Source organism: Ammodytes marinus, assembly GCF_949987685.1.
Source record: "Ammodytes marinus genome assembly, chromosome: 16".
NCBI classification, from domain to species: domain Eukaryota; kingdom Metazoa; phylum Chordata; class Actinopteri; order Uranoscopiformes; family Ammodytidae; genus Ammodytes; species Ammodytes marinus.
This window is the reverse complement of record NC_137220.1, coordinates 8,449,489-8,456,107: the sequence shown is the minus strand read 5'-3', so window position 1 is coordinate 8,456,107 and position 6,619 is coordinate 8,449,489. Positions and strand designations below refer to the sequence as shown.

Below are 6,619 nucleotides of genomic sequence, written 5' to 3'. Positions count from 1 at the left end.
GATTTTAATTTTGAAAATTCAAAAACAAAGAGATGTCTTTTTTTATAACAAACAATGTCTTCATCACCATGACTTCTATAAACATGAATGTGAAGAGTTTTCAATGTGACTATGTCTTTCAGTGGGACTATGTCTACTATCATTTCTTCAATAGATCATTGTTTGCAGCTCACATCACGACAAATCAGTTCCACTAGTACTTGATTTCTTTACAACATTGACAAGATTGATTTGGGCAGGGATAAGGTTTCTAAGTATTAAAAAATGTAAAAGCAATATTCAATCTAAATGGTTTAATTTATTATTTAGCATTGAATAACTCAGTTTAATCAGTTACCTACAATAATTTATCAAATTCTGTGTTATACCTTCACAATATGGGTTTATTTTATGAACTGTAACTAACATATTTGAAAATTTGTTTTGAAATCATTACGTATTTTGTTTGACATCTCAAAAATATTTTGATATGTGTGTGCAACTGTTATTAATATGGCCAACACCACAATTTTTTTCTTTCCAATAGTGACAATGGGCAACCCCCCGACTCCTGCCCCTACCCTGCATGTGTCTCCTGTACCTCCTGCCCCAACCCTGCATGTGTCTCCTGTACCTCCTGCCCCTACCCTCCATGTGTCTCCTGCCCCTACCCTCCATGTGTCTCCTGCCCCTACCCTCCATGTGTCTCCTGCCCCTACCCTGCATGTGACTCCTGCCCCTACCCTCCATGTGTCTCCTGCCCCTACCCTCCATGTGTCTCCTGCCCCTACCCTCCATGTGTCTCCTGCCCCTACCCTGCATGTGACTCCTGCCCCTACCCTCCATGTGTCTCCTGCCCCTACCCTCCATGTGACTCCTGCCCCTACCCTCCATGTGTCTCCTGCCCCTACCCTGCATGTGTCTCCTGCCCCTACCCTGCATGTGACTCCTGCCCCTACCCTGCATGTGACTCCTGCCCCTACCCTCCATGTGTCTCCTGCCCCTACCCTGCATGTGACTCCTGCCCCTACCCTCCATGTGTCTCCTGCCCCTACCCTCCATGTGTCTCCTGCCCCTACCCTCCATGTGTCTCCTGCCCCTACCCTGCATGTGACTCCTGCCCCTACCCTCCATGTGTCTCCTGCCCCTACCCTCCATGTGTCTCCTGCCCCTACCCTGCATGTGACTCCTGCCCCTACCCTCCATGTGACTCCTGCCCCTACCCTTCCACCCTCCAAAAGAAAAAAGACAAGGAGGAAAGTTGACAGTAGTGGTATGTATGAACAGAAACTGTGTTTGATTTTGAACTGTGAAAAAGTTTTGACAAGGGTCAAGAGTTAGAGCAGTTTCATTCCAGCCGCATCTCAGCTGAGCAGGGCATGTGTCATCGTTTTTCTGAACATTTTGGATAAGAATTAAACGATGAAACTCAAGAGTTTCTCATCTCAGGGTTTGTCTACTCAGAGTTCAGGAATAAACTTTGAGTTTGTTAACCCTGCTTTTTGAAACATGCATTTATTTTACATTTAGCACTACATTTAGAAAACAGAGTTCTCAGTTTTCCTATGAATACTATAGTATCATGAATCTGAATGCTGTTCAGAATATGTCCTATGATGCCACAAAATGTAATCATCCTTTAATTCCTTTCAGAGTGTCCCTTACATCAAGGGTCAACCAGTTTCCCCTACAAGAGGATAATACAGGAAAGAGTTAAGGAGGTTGGTTTTAAGAGACATTAGAAAGTACTGGAACAAAGTGATAGAGAAATACCTGTCAAACAATATGAATGCCAACAGAAAGTTTTGCAAAGCGATAATGCTTTCTTTAAAATAAACAGTTCACTTTGGCCATACTGCACAAACAATAACAACAACAACTATCTGTAATTCTTCTAATTTGAATTACTCACACTGACTAATAGTTTACTTGAACTCATGGTTGTGTTTATAGTTCAGCATGTATATTAGCCCCTCTGTATTGACATCTGTTGGCGGACAAAGTGATTGATTTAACCTTCTGTTTTCCTCTCGCCGCTAAGGGCCATACTGAGGTGTTAGTGCAGTGGCATCCTTGCTCTGGATGGTGCGTATGTTTTCTGAACATTTCTTTATTTAAGATTATTTTGCTTGGGAAACAACTCTCAGCTGAGTTTGAACTCAAGGCACTAACAAAGTAGTTAAATGTTTGGCCAGTGTAGTGTATTGGATATCATCTAAAAACTAAATCACACAACTATAATCACCCTCTCTGCAATAGCAATAGAATGTTTCCAATTTGTTCAAAATGTTGTATGCCATTTTGAACTTCGATCATGCTTTTTTAGATAACTAGGTAAGTTAGTATTTGTTCCATTCACAAAAACAGGCAGATGAATGCATGTTCTCATGCAATAAAAGTCTATAAATACATACAAAATATAGTATGTGGATCCCATGTTTTAACTAATACTGATCATTAAATAATTACAGGCATGACTGAAGATTCCAGTGCTATTTTTCCCAAACACATACTAGCATTAAAATGATGTATTTCTGTTTGTCTCACAGTGGGATGAGATGGAAAAACACCTGGGAGCCAGAGGCACACATTTGTTGACACAATCCAGTGTGGTAATGTATTTTATATTGCTGTGTTTATCAATTTTTATCAAACCCCTAACCCTTTACCGGAGGGGTGTGCTACAAAGCCGGATTTAGGAGTTAAAGAGGTGTGTTTAATTTAAAGCCAAAATAAATGTTATACTCTGTAAGATTTTTATCTAGTTGATCTTTAATCTAACTGTCTCTTAAATTCCTATCTATCAAACGGTGAGATAAAACATTGTTGATTGAGCATATGACCCATTGATGAAAGCTCTTGTATTTGCTGCTTTGCCCTGTAACACAATCAGAGAGGCTATGGTATTTCCCGCGCTGCAGCGTTGCATTCTTTTAATCAGGATATGGGAGCTTCAGACTCAGTAGTACTGAGTTCAGACCTGTGTGCATTTAATCTTTTATATACAGTCCATGGTTTGTATAAGACATGGTCCTAGGTCCGACATTTTAAAAATTGATGAAAAGGTAATTCTGCACACTGTGTGTGCCTGGGCGAGTGCCAACTGCTCTAGCGATACAGATGCTCTCTGTCTGCACTTCTCATAACTTCTGGGTCAAAAACTTGGATCAGAACATACAGAGAAAGCATTGTGCCTGCAATTAAATTTCCGGCCACTAGAAACCAGATTACAGCTTTTAAGAGGTATACATAAAGTCTGCTAATCTAAGGGTACCCGCGGGACCGGCGGTCACAATACTTTGTAATTTTGTTTTTAAATATTGGTGTGGGTGGGTGCAGGTAGTCAGGTTTACAATATGCAATATTAGGGCGGTGCTGGTTGGCTGATAGAAATAGTTGCAAGGGCCAAGACTCTCTTGCAAAAGAGATTTTTAATCTTAAAAAGAATTCTCCTGGTGAAATAAAGATTGAATAAAAAATAAGGGGACAATGGACAACTGTAGTGGGTGAGTGAGTGAGTGAGTGGCCCAATCTAGATCCACCCCCTACACCCTAACCCTATCCACTATCCCTCCGTTTGCGCGTTCGCGGGGAGGGCCCGCCATATTGAGTGTCGTCCCAAACCATCGAGCCTCGAGTGTAAGTGGGTGATAAAGCCCTCGATCATCGAGTCTGCATCGACGTTGGCTCAGCCCTACGTTTGACACAGGTGTCTGCCAATCAATTATGTCCGGAATGGAGGAGCTAACTTACAAATGAGAGTTCCAGGGAGTTTGTTTCCCGAATTATAAATGAAACGTAGCTACTCTTACCTCAAACAGACATTTGATTGATTATTTTTATGCATAGCCCTAAATGACGGAACCGGAGGGTAGCCTACAATATCGGAACGAACATGTTGTTTTACACTGGTTGATTTGATTATGCCACTTGTCTACCGTTAGTGTATTTTCAAGGCGTGGAAAAAGATAAAACGAAGCAGATGAAGAAAATGCCCACAAGTTAATAAGGGACAGTGATTATTATTTCCTTAAATTGTTAGTAAGATTTGTGTTTCTGTTACAGCCGATGAGGGGTAGTAATAGCGGCATGACTTTTCTTATTTATGACACCCCTTGCAGTGCATTATAATTTATGCACGCTAATTAACTGCCGCGATTCGCCGGTCGTAATGGCAGATCATGACAAGTGGAATACATGCTTTAGCAGACTATTGTTCTTTTCCCTGGTTTTGTATGCTGCTGTGCATGTAAACTAAAAGGATAATTAAACAGCGGATCAAACACCCACCCGTTTTCTCCACTACAGACTGAGCTGGTAAAATTAAGAATATGCAGTTAGAAAATGTTTAACAACAAATAAATTATGCAGCCAAAAAAGCATGGGAGTGAGTTTGTTTTTATTCAATACTACATTTTACTCTTACATGCGTAGCCTATATATGAATGTAAAGAGTGTTTCAGGTCAAATATAAATGTGGTGGAATTCTATTTTAGGGTGAGAAATAAAGACTTAACAAACTAGTGTCTTCTTCCTGTTTCCGTCTGGCAAAGGCGAGGGCTTGCCAAAGCCGCACCGTTGTTATACCCTCGCCCTTAATGATCGAGTGGCACTTCACAGCCGTGAGTGTGACTCCACAGCGAGTCACACTCGCTCACGGAGTGGGAGTGCCTAGGGAGTCATTTGGGATTGGGCCATCGAGTGAGTGAGTGAGTGAGTGAGTGAGTGAGTGAGTGAGTGAGTGAGTGAGTGAGTGAGTGTAGAGTGAACCGAGAGAAAAAGAGGTATAGAGTTAAAGACAGCTCTATTTTTTGTTTTGCTTTTTAACAGATCATCACTCACTTTATCAGCCAGACAATTTCCAACCCCCTTTCTGGACTGTAAGCATCTAACAGTCGCCTTCCTCCCCAAACAGGAACACTTCAAACTTTAGATTAGGGCTGCTCGATTATGGCATTATGTTGTCCGGAGCTTAGTGCTCTTGGTAGGGTCTCCCAAGGCAAAGTGGTCTCAGGTGAGGGGCCCGACTAAGAATGGTTCGAAGTATTCGTCCTTCTTGGGGACCCTGAACGGAGTCCGGCATGGGGCTCAGGTAGGGGACGCCATAGTTGTGCCATGTCAGAGGCAAATCAGTGGGTGTGGGTGCTATTATTAGTCAATTACTAATATTATTTCTAGTGTTATGATTATTGTTGCTGTGTTTCCCTCCATCTTAATCTCCTAACCATCTCTTGCTGTGCCTCTAACCCTTTCTCTTTCTCTAAACCCATCCAGTTAAGACGGAAGACCACCCACCCGGAAGCTCCATCGAAGTCGTTCATTGTTGCCGTTGTTATTCATTTTAAGAGTTTGTTATATTTGATTTCTGTTTTGATGTGCCACTATAAAGATAATGTAACTGAATTGAATTGAGTTCATTATTTTATGTTACTGTCTTCTAAAACATTTGGGAAATAACTAACTTTGAAATAAGTCTTTACTTTTTCTGGTCCTGTTTCTATATACTTGATTCACATGATTGTTTACAATTGGTCAATTAAAGTACTAAATGGGTGCCCTTTCGCTAAAACATACGCATTTAGTGATTTTTTTTCTTTTAGAATATTTAGATTAAGCCACCTATAATCTATTTCATTCTTACTACAAGACATTTTATTAATTGTTATCAGTCTACTTCATATTGCACCCGGTTCACGCTGAAAAAGATTTGTTCAATGTCTTAACACTCATCTTCATGTACAGGCTCATGATCTAAATGTATTGTGCTTGGTACCCAATTCAAGGTGATGCCAAATAGAGGGGTCAACTACTTATTGATTCCCCATGAGCCAACACTCATAAATTCAAATAATTGTGTTTTCTTTACTTAATGAGCTCAATACATTGGGACATTTTTGTTTATTTAATATACGTTTATCACACACTTGGTTGTTAAATTCACCAGCCGCCTACTCAAAAAATGAACAGTGTACAATGGTGCCGAAGAGCACAATTGTTTCAATCCCATCGGAGAGCCAAAACCGTCAGCCAGAAGCATTTTCCACACTCAATCGCTAGTTTAAGAATTGGAGTCAATCATTCAAAATAAAAGACGTAGGCTACTCCTTGCTTAACAAAATAAATATAATGTGAAATGTATTCTGGTATTATCATCATAATTGAATGATCTAATATGTTTTACCTGCGCTGAACAAGGTAAGGTCAATGTGTGCTTTACATCTACAATGTGAGGGTAGTACACCAGTAGGCCTACAAACATCTGAGGCTGGTAGGCCTAAATCCTTTCACTAGTCACTTAATTTTTCTTCTCCCATTTATTTCAACAAACAAATATTTGTATCATTAAACTTTTCACTTTTTTACTGAATTTGGAAAATTAATTTGTTTCATAAGGCACATAAGTAGCCTACATTACGTCACTTGCAGATTTGGGTGGGTAAATGCATGGACCTATAAAGAAAGGGTAAATGGCGCTGAACTACAAATGCGCCAACCGGAAGTGAATTCCCATATGATTTTGTTATTGATATCCTTACAGTTTCTCCAAAAAAGATGAGAGTCTCCTCTACAACTCAACAAAACGATGGGTTGATGGTAAGGCCATCCATCATTATCGCCTCGATTCGAAAGGGGATAGTGT

The 6,619-nt window shown here is 40.4% G+C and overlaps 1 long non-coding RNA gene across 1 annotated transcript; it reads left to right on the top strand.

The window, feature by feature from the left end:
• Positions 1-1,115: 1,115 nt before the first annotated feature.
• LOC307262515 lies at positions 1,116-5,387 on the top strand. Its single transcript, XR_013845246.1, has 5 exons — positions 1,116-1,252; positions 1,633-1,700; positions 2,021-2,064; positions 2,529-2,591; positions 5,254-5,387. It is a non-coding gene; the product is annotated as an uncharacterized lncRNA (long non-coding RNA).
• Positions 5,388-6,619: the final 1,232 nt, after the last annotated feature.